This window comes from Delphinus delphis, chromosome 20 (genome assembly GCF_949987515.2).
Source record: "Delphinus delphis chromosome 20, mDelDel1.2, whole genome shotgun sequence".
Classification (NCBI taxonomy): domain Eukaryota; kingdom Metazoa; phylum Chordata; class Mammalia; order Artiodactyla; family Delphinidae; genus Delphinus; species Delphinus delphis.
In genome coordinates this window covers 41,391,809-41,404,663 of record NC_082702.1, presented here as the reverse complement: position 1 = coordinate 41,404,663, position 12,855 = coordinate 41,391,809, and positions in this window count along the sequence as shown.

Genomic DNA, 12,855 nt, shown 5'->3' with positions numbered 1-12,855 from the left:
CACAGAACTAAAAAAAATAATTCTAAAATTTGTATGGAAATACAAAAGACCCCAAATAGCCAAAACAATCTTGAGAAAGAAGAGCAGAGCTGGAGGTATCACACTCCCCCTGATTTCAAGCTACAGTCATCAAAACAGTATTGGCACAAAAACAGACACATACATCAATGGAACAGAATAGAGAGCCCAGAAATGAACCCTCACTTATATGGGCAATTAATTTATGACAAAGGAAACAAGAATATAAAATGGGGAAAAGACAGCCTGTTTGATAAATAGTGTTGGGAAAACTGGACAGCTACATGCAAAAGAGTCAAACCAGATAATCTCTCACACCATGCACAAAAATAAATTCAAAATGGATTAAAGGCTTAAATGTAAAACCTGAAATCGTAAAACTTCTAGAAGAAAACATAGGCAGTACTCTCTTTGACATAGGTTCTAGTAACATATATTTTTTGGATATGTCTCCCCAGGCAAGGGAAAGTAAAGCAAAAATAAATAAATGGGGCTACATCAAACTAAAAAGCTTTTGCCCAGCGCAGGAAATATCAATAAAATAAAAAGACCACCTACTGAATGGGAGAAGATACTTGTAAATGATATATCCAATAAGAGGTTAGTATCCAAAATATACAGAGAACTCATACAATTCAACATCAAAAAACCAAACAACCAAATTTTAAAAATGGGCAGAGGATCTGAATAGACATTTTTCCAAAGAAGACATACAGATGGCCAACAGACACATGAAAATGCTGTCTGTTGAAATGAAAATGAGTGATGCTCAACATCACTAATCATCAAGGAAATGAACATCAAAACCACAATGAGGTATCACCTCACAGCTGTGAGAATGGCTATTATAAAAAAGACAAATGACAACTGTTAGTGAGGACACTGAGAAAAGGGAACCCTCATGCACTGTTGGTAGGAATGTAAAGTGCTGCAGCCACTATGAAAAACAGTTGGAGATTTTTCAAAAAATTAAAAATAGAACTACCATGATCCAGCAATTTCACTCCTGGGTATTTATCCAAGGAAAACAAAAAACACTAATTAGAAAAGATATTTGTACCCCTATGTTCATTGCAGCATTATCTACAATGGCCAAGATATGGAAGCAACCTAAGTGCCCATCAACAGATGAATGGATAAAAATGTGGTATATATATAATAGAATATTAGCCATAAAAAAGAATGAAATCTTACCATTTTTGACAACATCGATGGACCTAGAGGGTACTATGCTAAGTGAAATAAGTCAGAGAAAGACAAATACTGTATGATATCACTTGCATGTGGAATCTTAAAAACAAAACAAATGAACAAACATAAAACAGAAACAGAGTTATAGATACAGAGAACAAACAGGTGGTTACCAGAGGAGAAGGGGAGGGGGGAAGAATAGGTAAGGAAGATTAAGAGGTACAAACTTCCAGTCCCAAAATAAATGAGCCACAGGTATAAAATGTACAGTGTGGGGAATATAGTCAATAACAAAGTAATATCTTTGGGGTGATGTAACTAGATTTATGTGGCGATCATTTGAAATGTATAGAAAAAAATCACTATGTTGTGTAAGAGGAACTAACATAGTGTTGTAGGTCAATTATACTTCAAAACCGAATAAAAAACATACACTCCGCAACAAGAGAGGCCGCGACAGTGAGAGGCCCGCGCACCGCGATGAAGAGTGGCCCCCGCTCGCCACAACTAGAGAAAGCCCTCGCACAGAAACGAAGACCCAACACAACAAAAATAAATTAATTAATAAAAAAACAAAACAAAACAAAAAAATATACAAACAAACTCAGAAAAAGAGATCATATTTGTAGTTACCAGAGGCTGGGGGTAGGGGGAGAGGAAATTGGATGAAGACAGTCAAAAAGATACAAACTTCCAGTTATAAGTAAGTACTAGGGATGTAATGTACAACAATGAGCCGTATAATGAACACAGCTGTATGTTGTATATGAAAGTTAAGAGAGTAAATCCTGAGTTCTCATCATAAAATCTTATTTCTATTCTTTCATTTTGCATCTATATGAGATGACAGATGTTCACTAAACTTATTGTGATGATCATTTCATGATGTAAGTCCAAATATTATGCTGTATACCTTAAACTTATACTGTGCTGTATGTCAATTATTTCTCAATACAACTGGAAGAAAAAGACAAAAAATTTGGGGCTAGACACCCTCAGGTCTTACAGAAGCAGACCGTGTTCTAAATTTGTCCTGCTTCTATTAACCATTGCCTCAACACCACCACTCTTTCCCAGGCTGTATAAGGAGACTAGGATGGGAAAGAAAAGGAAGAATTCTTCAGAATAGCAAGCCCTCCGCCTAGTGGAGAATGCGAGGTTCTACCCTCACACCAAGATAAGTGTGAGAAAGAAAACATTGAGAGCACCCAGAAGAAGGGGAGGGTTTATAAACTACCCCAAGGCCTCCCCAAAGCAAGGGAAAGGGGAGTTAAAGAACAGGCTGAGTGTAAGAAGAGTAGCCTGAATTTTCATTATTTGTGTAGTAAGTGGATGCAGTGGAAAACGACTGGGCTTTAGCCCCCAGGGGAGGTGGGGGATGGGTGCAGCTCACCACAGTTAGAGGCTGTGTAATTACATGGGTATGAGAAGAAGCTGAGGAGGTTAGAAGAGGTTGAAGCAGAGCCAGATCTCCCAAGTCTGGTATTGGTGGGTTTCCTCTAAAGAACTCACAAATGCACCCCCACTTCTGCCAGTGTGACTTCATAACTTTAATGCTGGATGAAATATTTTAAAAATCTTTTTAAATAGATTGGTGAGTTAGAAAATTGGTGAGGAATACACAGAGCCAAAAATGAAGCAAAACTGATAGAGTGGTAGACAGATCACTGAAAACTAGTTCTCACCTGGAAATCATTTGCCAAATGAGGCAAACTTGAGCTTTATTTTTCATGGTCCTGTAAGCACAGGGGCCAGGTGATGAAACTCAAATCCCACCCAAAGTAGGATATCTAATAGGACACACACACACACACACACACACACACACACACACACACACCCCAATTCAAATTGGGACTCCAAGGGTGAACACCCTCCTGGTGGAGACTGCAAGGTAAATTGCCTGTTTCAAACCTTGGCAATGAGTGGAAGAGGTAGAAAATGTTTCCCCTGAGAATTTCTAACCACAAGCTGGTTCCCATGTGGATTTGCAACCTGAATTCACAGTCCCTGGGTGCTCTAAAAAACTGCAAGCTAAAATTTTAGTTAATATTGGTCCCAGGTTAATGGTGTTTCCAGGCATCTGGCAGAAGCAAACACAAATCCTGCTTGGAGGAAACTACCTTCCTAAGAAATATGTGTTCACAGTCTTGAATCACGAAACATATATAGAAAACAGGGAACCACGAATGACAGTAGGAAAAAACTGTATAATCAGATTTGTAACAACATCAAATAGAGGGAATTCTCAAACACAGAATTTACTATAATACATCTAATACATTTCAAAAATTATTTTAATAAACTCAAATAGGGGTTGAGTATATGAGTAGAGATCAAGATTGTTAAAATATTATGAAACAGAACTGAATAAGAATCAAGTAGAATTTTTATAAATGAAAAACTACAGTAAGTTAAATTTATTTTTTAAATTAATTTTTGGCTGCGTTGGGTCTTCGTTGCTGCTCATGGGCTTTCTCTAGTTGCGGTGAGCAGGGGCTATTTGTTGCGGTGCGTGGGCATCTCATTGCAGTGGCTTCTTTTGTTGCAGAGCACGGGCTCTAGGCGTGCGGGCTTCAGTAGTTGTGGCATGCGGTCTCAGTAGTTGTGGCTTGCGGGCTCTAAAGCACAGGCTCGGTAGTTGTGACGCATGGGCTTAGTTGCTATGCGGCATGTGGGATCATCCCAGACCAGGGCTCAAACCTGTGTCCCTTGCATTGGCAGGCGGATTCTTAACCACTGCGCCACCAGGGAAGTCCCAGTAAGTTAAATTTAAAACTTCACACACAGAGTTAACAGCAGATTAGGCATAGCTAGAGAGAAAACCAGTGAACAGTGAACAGAAGCTAGACCTCAGGAAATTATCCACAAAAGGACAAAGAGAAGGAAAAGATGAAAAAAGCAGAGAGTTATATCTAACTGTGTTCCAGAAGAAGAAAAGAAGGGGACTGAGGTAATATTTGAAAAGATAAAGGATGAGAATTTTCTGAACTGATGAAAGATACAAACCTACAGATTCTGGAATACCAACATCCCAAGCCAGATAAATAAAAAGAAATATATGCTTAGACATATCATAGTGAAACCGAAAAACACCAAAGAAGATCTTAAAAGTAGTGAGAGAAAAGACAGATTACCTTTGAAAGAATGAGGTGTGTATAGAGATGTCACTCATGACAAGGTCCAGGGCTCAGAAGGGATCTCTGAGAAATAGGAGGGAGACCCGAGCTGGGCTGGAGCTGAGTGTACATATGCCTTCAGCACTCAAGAGCAGTAGAATAGCAAAATGGTGCAAAGATACGTTTATTCATTTTTAACCTAAGATTTTAAAATTTCCAATTGTCCATTTCAAGGATCATTTATAAAACCTGAGAAGGGACCAACTAGAGATTTTGGGGGCAAAGCCCCTTGATTCACACCGCTCTGGTGGTTGGCTTGGATTTCTGCATAGACAGATTAACAGAAGGATGAACACACTTGGGAGGAATCACTGGCTCCTCCTCACAGTTCTGAAATGCCGCACCGAACCAGAGCCACCCCTAACCCTCCTCCTGAACCAGCTCACCTAAGGTCTGGGTGCATCACAGATGGGCGACGTAACTGGTGCCTGTCAGCTGACTGCCGCTCCGGAGGTCCCACCGGGCTCTGAGCCCTGGGGAGGAAGCCGAACCCGCTGAGGAATGGGGGGATGGTCCACGGGGAGTCCAAGAGCAGCCTCACACAGCTCTGGACGCCGTTCCTGGGTCCCAGGCGCAGTCCCCTTCCTTCATCTGGAGGTCAGCCCTCTGGATGGAAGAGTCGGGGCACCTCTCGGGAAGCGCGGCCCTACGCTGCCAGGCTCTGCTGCTGAAGGTCAGGGGGCGGTTGTGGACTGGCCGCAAAGCGCAGACATCCGAGTGGCCAGTTTCCTCAAGCAGGTCTGCACTTTCGGGTTGACCACAGCGCCCGCTGGCCCTAACAAGCCTCCCAGCCAATCAAGAACCACATTCTTCTCCGCGCCCTCCTGTCTCCATGACAACCGCCTCAGCATCTGCTCCACACCCGCAGTCCTACTGCTGAAAAGACAGACTTGAAGGTCCAGTCCAGGTTCCCGGCACGCGGGCCGGGCCAGGGAGATCAGCGGGGGCCTCCAGGTACCCTAGTGGTACCCCAAAGCCTCTTCACACCCCGCAAGCTGGTGGGCGGAAGGCTGCCCCTCTGTTTGGGGAGCAGAAGATGCGAGACTCAGCAGAACTTTGTCTTTAGTAGGGCAAAGGCTAAATGTTTTCCATGTTACCTGCTCTGTCTTTTAATGCCCACTTGGACTTGACTTTCAACTCCTCACTCGGCCCGCCATGGGTCCAGGTTTCTGGCTGGGTCCTCTCCCATAACACAAGAATATCCAAGTTCCAGTCACTTTAAAACGTTCGTTAAAATGTTCCACCCGCTGGGTTCCACGAAAACTCCTCGTGAGGGGAGACGGGACCCGGCGAAAGTAGCTCGCTCAAATCCGACCCTGTTAAGCCAGAGAACCAGCGATTCCCGGAGCAACAAGGAACTCGGGTCGCCTGTCTTCTGGGCACACTCGAGCCAGGAGGACAAGACGGGGGCGCTGAGTGGGGGCTGCGTAGCTTCAGCCCTCCATTGAGAGATCTTTGGCTAAGCTTCGAGTGGGACTCTGGGGAAGCGAGTCTCAGCGCTCGGGTCCTCCTCTTCAAATATGACCAAAGAACCTGCTTCAATTTGGAGCTTCCGGGGCGTCCTTCGGCAGAGCGCTGGGCTCGAGCGCCACCTGCCTGCCACTACGACCCTCTACTGCTGTAAAGTTATCGGCATAACAATAACTCAGATCCTGGCAGTTTTCACCTGGCTAGGTGCTTTACATACACTATATCAACTGAATTTAACAACCTATGAAGTATTCTCATCCCAATTTTACATGTGAGGAAACAGGTTCAGAGAATTTAAGAAACTTGCCAAGGTCACTCAGCTACCAAGTGTCAGATCCTGGATTCAAGTGGCCTCTTGTCTCAGGCATGCTCTTAACCCTGTGCATATATCCTCCTATGTTACAGTTGAGTTCCCGGTGATCCTGTCCCAAGGGCCCTCCAATGGGTTCTTCTGCCTGCCTCTGACACTGTAGGCTCAGCACAGTTTTTCCCCAGAGCTCATGCCCCTCTGTGGACCACCCACCCACTAGTCTTCAGGCCAGAGCCTGGCTGGCACTGAGACTCACCTGATGATCACTGTGCATGCAGGCCACCACACTGGCACTTTGAACTGTACCACCAAGTTGTTTCCTTATTTCTAATAGATTCAGGGGCTGTTTTCATTAATTAATATGCTAGGGACTCCCCTGGTGGTCCAGTGGGTAAGACTCTGCACTCCCAATGCAGGGGGCCCGGGTTCGATCCCTGGTGGGGGAACTAGATCCCGCATGCATGCCGTAACTAAGAGTCCGCATGCTGCAACTAAGAAGCCCATATGCCACAATTAAGGCCTGGTGAAACCTGAATAAATAAATGAATAAATTTTTAAAATGTTACCCCATTTAACATGCTGTAATGGACATCTTTTCTCCCCCTCTGCCCAACATCCCTTCCCTCATATCTCAGTAACAGCATCCCCTTTCTTTGGGAGAAGTTCTTCTCCCTCTTCTATGAAGGGATGGGAGATGGGGGATTGGAGAAGGGGATGGGAAAGGGGAATGAGAGAGAAAACAAGAAATAGAATTTTGTCTGTGTGATTCCTACATTAGCTGGACTTGTGTGTGCAGCTCTAACCCTGCTGTTCCATAGTTTGATCACATGCACCAATAATGTCCTTTTTGTCCTATGCCAGTTTAAAATGGCTTCTCTGACTCTTGTAACTAGAGTCCTAGATGATACATTACGCTAACCACCTCCAAACTCAAAACATTCAAAAAAGAATAAAGCTACTCACTAGTACAGTTTTTATTAAAATTCTTATTTTGAGGTAATTATAGACTCACAAGAATGTACAAAAAGTAGTACAGAGAGGTTCCATGTACCCAGTATCCAGCTTCCCCCATAATGGCATTTTATGTAACTATAACACATTATCAAAACGAGGGAAGTGATATTGGCACAATACAATTAACTAGTCTACAAACCTTACTTAGATTTTACCTATTTTGCATGTATTTTTTAATGTCCTAAGTGTATAATTCTATGGCACTTTATCATATGTATAGAATAATACAACCATCACCACATTCAAGACACAAAGCTACCATCACCACAAAAGAACTCCCTGTGCTGTCATAGTGATACCTGCCTCGCTCCCTTCTCTAATCCATGACAACCACTGGTCTGTTCTCCATCTCTATACTTTTGTAATTTCTAGAATGTTATATAAATGGAATAATACAGTATGTGACCTTTTGAGATTGGCCTATTTTTCCACTCAGAATAATGCCCTTGAAGTCCATCTAAGTCGTTGTGTGTATTAATGGTTGATTTCTTTTTATTGCTGAGTACTATTATATTGTATGGATGTACCAGTTAGTCTCTGGTGCAATCTAATGAAAGTTCTTTCCTCAGACATACAGGGTAGGGAAGGTAGAAAAGGGAAAAACTGGACACTCAGTCCCCCAGACACACATAGTGAGTTGTGAGCATCTGGGGCCTTGTCACAGACACCCCATGGTGACATCTGATAAGGTTTGATCTTGGTCAGTTTCTTGACCATTACTGACCCTGCCAGCCCACCCTCAAGTCAAGCTTGAAGCCTCCACAAGCCCCCAAACTGTTTTAAATTCAACAAAAGTTCACTGAGCACCTACAGCTCAAATTTTCTGAGCCCCTGCTGCTCCAGATTGCCTCACAAAACCTCCCTGGTGGTCTCCAGCCACCCCGAGCCAAGCTGAAGGGACACACAGACTCTTGGTTCATCTCTGCTGTGGTGACTCAGGCCAGAATCAAGTGATGTCACCTCAGGGACAATGTAGTCCCTGCAAGTAACAAGGGCCAGGGGTCAGGAGACCTCACTTTGGCTCCTGGCTCAGCCATCTGGCTCTCCCAGACAGGTTCTCCTCAGGCCAGTCGCTTGCCTCCTTGTTTATTAAGTCTCCTCATTTGTCAGTTGATGGGATGGGCCCTAGGAGCACCCTAGCATCCCATCTTTGCCCTGACCCTGTGGCCTAGTCTGTTTGATCCCAGGCTCCCCTCATGGGTTTGGAATCATGAAAAATGTCTACTCAAGGAAGGCTCTCCCCAGATACCTCTGTACCCCCTGAGACCAGGATGTTCAATGACCTTGGGATATGGTTGGTTGTGTGGGGAGATTTATCCCATTGGGCCTTCCAAGATGCAAATGGTATCTGAGGGCTCTTGCAGCCAAACAAGGGGCTTTGCTTAGAGATCAGAAAGTAGAAAAAATGAGCGAAGAACAGGATAGAGAAGGAGGGCAGAGAAAGAATGAGGGACTAGAAATGAAACAAGATTACTCTCAAATGATGTTTACTGAATTAACTATGTTTGGATTTGAGAGTTTTTTCCCCATCATGATGAGTGTCTAGAGGCTATTTCTTAATGTCTTTGAGTTTTAAAAATAAACTTGCAAGTTAACTAACTCTCAAATATTCTCGTGGAGGTAGTTTTTGTTCATGGCTAATGTCCTCCAACATTGCAACCAGATACATGAACCCAACGGACCTGGGCTAGCCTGTCAGGGGCCCAGTTACAGAGACATCTGGCTGCCAAGCAGTCTCTCACTCCAAGAAGTCCTTACCTATTCGTGTGCCCAGTTAACTGGGCTGAGTTCATGAAATGAAGGCTTTGCTTTATTATAGACAGTGATGGGGTTTGAGATCAGCTAGGCCAGCTTCTTCATTTTATAGAAGCAATAGAAGCCCAGAGAAGGAAAAGACCCTAATTGGAGAAGGAAGAAAATGGTACAGGAAGGAAAAGATGCATGTGACCGGCTAAAAGAGATTCTTGTTACATTGCAGCATTATGTATATGCATACACACATGTGTGTTTAAAACATTTTAAATTAAAAAATGGTAATAAAAAAATTAGAGCACATTGCCAGATTGGTCTTTGGTCATTTGCATACTTTTCTTCCTTTTTTCCACCAGTTTCTCTTCAGCTCTATTTACAGGACTGCTGTTGTGTGGTCTCCAGCAAGTGTCTTTCCCTCTCTGGGTTTCTATTTCATCTTTAAAATGAAGGATCTGGTTTGGCTGATCCAAAACCCCATTTTATTTTTCTTCCACAACTGCTATGCCTGGCTCAACCGGCAAAAGTGTGACTTGGGTGGAGGTGAGAAAACATTAAAGTCACCTGGGTCCTTCGTCCTTGCCTGGAGCTGATGGCCACAGACCCGCGAGCATTCGCAACACCCTGCTTGGGCGTTCTCCTTACCTCCCTGCCAGAGTCTAGGGATAACTCAGCAGCTGGCTCTGCGGTTACCATGGCTACCCGTCAGGTGGCTTAGCCTCTGTTTCCCCCTAGCGGACATTCCGGACACCTACAGCTCTGTCATTTTTCCCTTGGGCGGCGTGTTCCGCAGGCAGCTCTGTCCAAAGAGGCGGCTTTCGTACAGGCCCCTCTCTGCTAGGCCCCGTCCTGAGCCTTGGCTTCAGCGGGCCCGCTCCCCATCCCGCCGGTCCAACCATTCCGGCTTCTCTGCCCTGGGGCCATGTTTCTCTGGCTTTGCTGCCCAGGCCCAATAACCCTAACCACCCACCCCTCCCAGCCAGAGTTCTGGGAATAAGAAGGGCTGTTACCCAGGGCACTTCCAGAATCCCTCTAAAAGTGCAAAAGTTCGATGTGATATGAACTAAAACACTCTTCCCTTGGTCAGACTCCACCCTCCGACCCAGCCAACAGCCCTTAATTCAGACCTCAGCTTCTGGAACCGCTTTTCCGGATGGACTTTGTCCATCCTTAGGATGGGATCCCATAGACAGGACAGCCTGGCCAGGATCCAGAGAGGCACCAGTGTAGTCGGGGCACCACCAGAGCTGGGCATGGCAGCTTCAGTTGGGAGATGGGCAGGCATACAGACAAACGAACCCAACATGGGGCTGGGGTGGGCCGTGACAAGGATGGTGGCACAGGGTGTGCTGGGAGCATGCGTGGGGAAGGGGGACTCACCCCAGCCTGAGCCAGAAAAACTTCTTGGGGGATGCGATGTCTCAGTTGAAGCTCCAAGGATGAATAGGCACTGTGGGCTGCAGTAGAGATTTCAGCGATAGTAATAGTGGACTGGGAGGTCTTCAGTGCATGCCTTCCTCAGTGTGTTATTTCTCATCAGGGTCCATGGATCCTGTGTCTCTTCTTTGTCCTCTTCCTCTTCTCACCCTGCCCCTCTCCCTGGGCAATCTCCTCCAGCCCCATGATTATAATCAGCACCGCTTTGCTACATGTGGTCCATTCTACCTTGTCACACGCAGTCCCTTCTACCTGGACTTCCCTTGACTTACATGCCTAGCTGGGGAACCCATCTTTCAAGACCCACCTTGATATTCACTCCTTTTTGGTGCCTTTTCAGAACCAACCTTTCAATCATGCTTTCATTCTACAAACTTCTATTGAGCATCAAGTATTAGGTCCAGAATGTGTCCCTACCCTGTAACTTTCTGTTCACTTGTCTGTCACCCCAACTGACCAGGATCTCCTGAGGGCAGGAGTAGGCAAGACTGTGTCTTTTGTCTTCTTAATCCTCAGGTTTTAAGATTCACTCCCTGAATGAATGGATGGATAGGTGAAATGAATTTAAGTACAGCTTCTCCTTGTAAAACAACCAAAAACACCCCAGTTAGCAGAGCTGGCACTCTCTGACTCCCAGTTCTGTCTCCTGACATTGCCCCAAAAGAATCTGGCCATATGTTATTAAATTAAAGTGAATTAAAATTTTCTTGAAATAACCACAGACTCCCCCACTCCCCTAAGCCTGCAATGACCAGATTACATCTCCTCCAGGCACAGAAGTTTGACATTTCATTGCAAAGTCATTTTCTTCTCATTTCCTTATGTTGCTAAAATATTCTATTTCTCTTCACTTCCCCTTTGTGTTCCCATTACTCACATTTAGTTAAATTTATCTGCTGCCACTTAATCATCTGAGATAGGCTTGCTGGTGTGGACATTCTTAGGGCACTGCCTTCCAGACCATTTGTCTCCTCCGGGGCCACTCTGAAAACAGGACCCAGATCCCTGCCCCAGGGCTTCTGGGCTGACCCTCAGACCCTAGGTTTGTGCCCAAGACAACTCTGACTCGGGTCCTCCATCCCTCCTACACCTACTGCCTTCCTTTCCCCAGCTTTCTCATCTTCTGTTTCCTGGGGCATGTTTTTCATTCTGCCTCCAATCCTGGCACCTCCTGAAACCCCTTTGGTCACCCTGAGCAAGGGGCCTCACAGTTCAGCTCTCATTGGGCTCCCTGAGTAGGTCCTTAACAGGACAGCATATCCAGCAGAGCAGCCAATGTGGGGGTTGTTTGGTGCCTGCTTGGGACACTGCCACATCCACCATGTTTCTGTGGCTGTCCGGGACACCTTTCTTCTCACCTGCTCACCTACCCTCATAATGTAGGGGTGGGGAGTATTCTTTTCCCTGGAGACAGTTGGCAAAGACCAGGAAGGCAATTTTGGCTTGGAGTGGAATCCCAGTTTCTCTTCTCAATAACTGTGTCACTTAGGGACCTGGGATTGCCCTTGGGACTTAGGGCTTAGAACTGCTTAGGTCAGGGGCAGTCAAGGCCCAGTGGCCACAGAGCCCTTTCCTCAGCCCTGGGAGGCAGGATCAGGAGCCCGGGATGGCTGCCATTTACTGGGCATTTGCAGTGTGCTGGGCTCTGTGGGCATATCTGGAGAGTCGGTGCTGTGAATCTCCTCTTCCCAGGAGGATAGTGAAGGATGCTTGCTCCTCACCTCAAGCTTGGGGAAAGGAGCTTCTGTGAGACCACGCAGAAAGCTCAAGACATGTCCTTTGGAGCTTCAGGGACACAGTGAACTGGGGCGACTCATGCCAGAGAAATCCTGATGGCAGGAGACAGGCTGGCCAGATGGCTTAGCAGTGCAGCTAGGAGAGCAGCCGCGTCGGGATCTGCCTGCATGCCCAGAGATCAGGGGGGCAAAGGAGGAGCGAACACTTCCAGAGGATGAGAGGTGGCTGCTGACATGAGAGAGCCAGCATGGGGTTGTCTTATAGCCTGATCAAGAAAGCCTCCAGGAGGAACAAAAAGACATCAGCCAAGGGGTGAAGAAGGGGTCAGTAGGCGATTTAGCTTAGATTTCATCCAGGGGCTATAGGGAAAAGGTAGCTCCATAAGTACATTTAAAGGACAAAGGGAGACAAAGAGAAACTGTTTTATAGTTAGTTCTATTTTATGAGTCATGTTTGTAGGGCTGTGCATAAATTACCTTACTTTTTTCTTTAATGAAATGTACTTCATTCTTGTGGCAATTCAAAACATATTCATCTTTCTCGAACAAGATCGTATCTCCAATCTACACTCATCTACATTTTCTATGATCTCTGGTTGCATCTAGGTTAAAAAGATCTATTATCTTTATTATTTCTGAAATAGTTTATGCCCTCGAACTCTTATCTCAATTTTCACAGCAACCCTGGAAGGGAAGGGCTCCTGTTAGCCCTGTTCTACTTTTGAGGATCAGAAATTCAGAACAGGGCTCA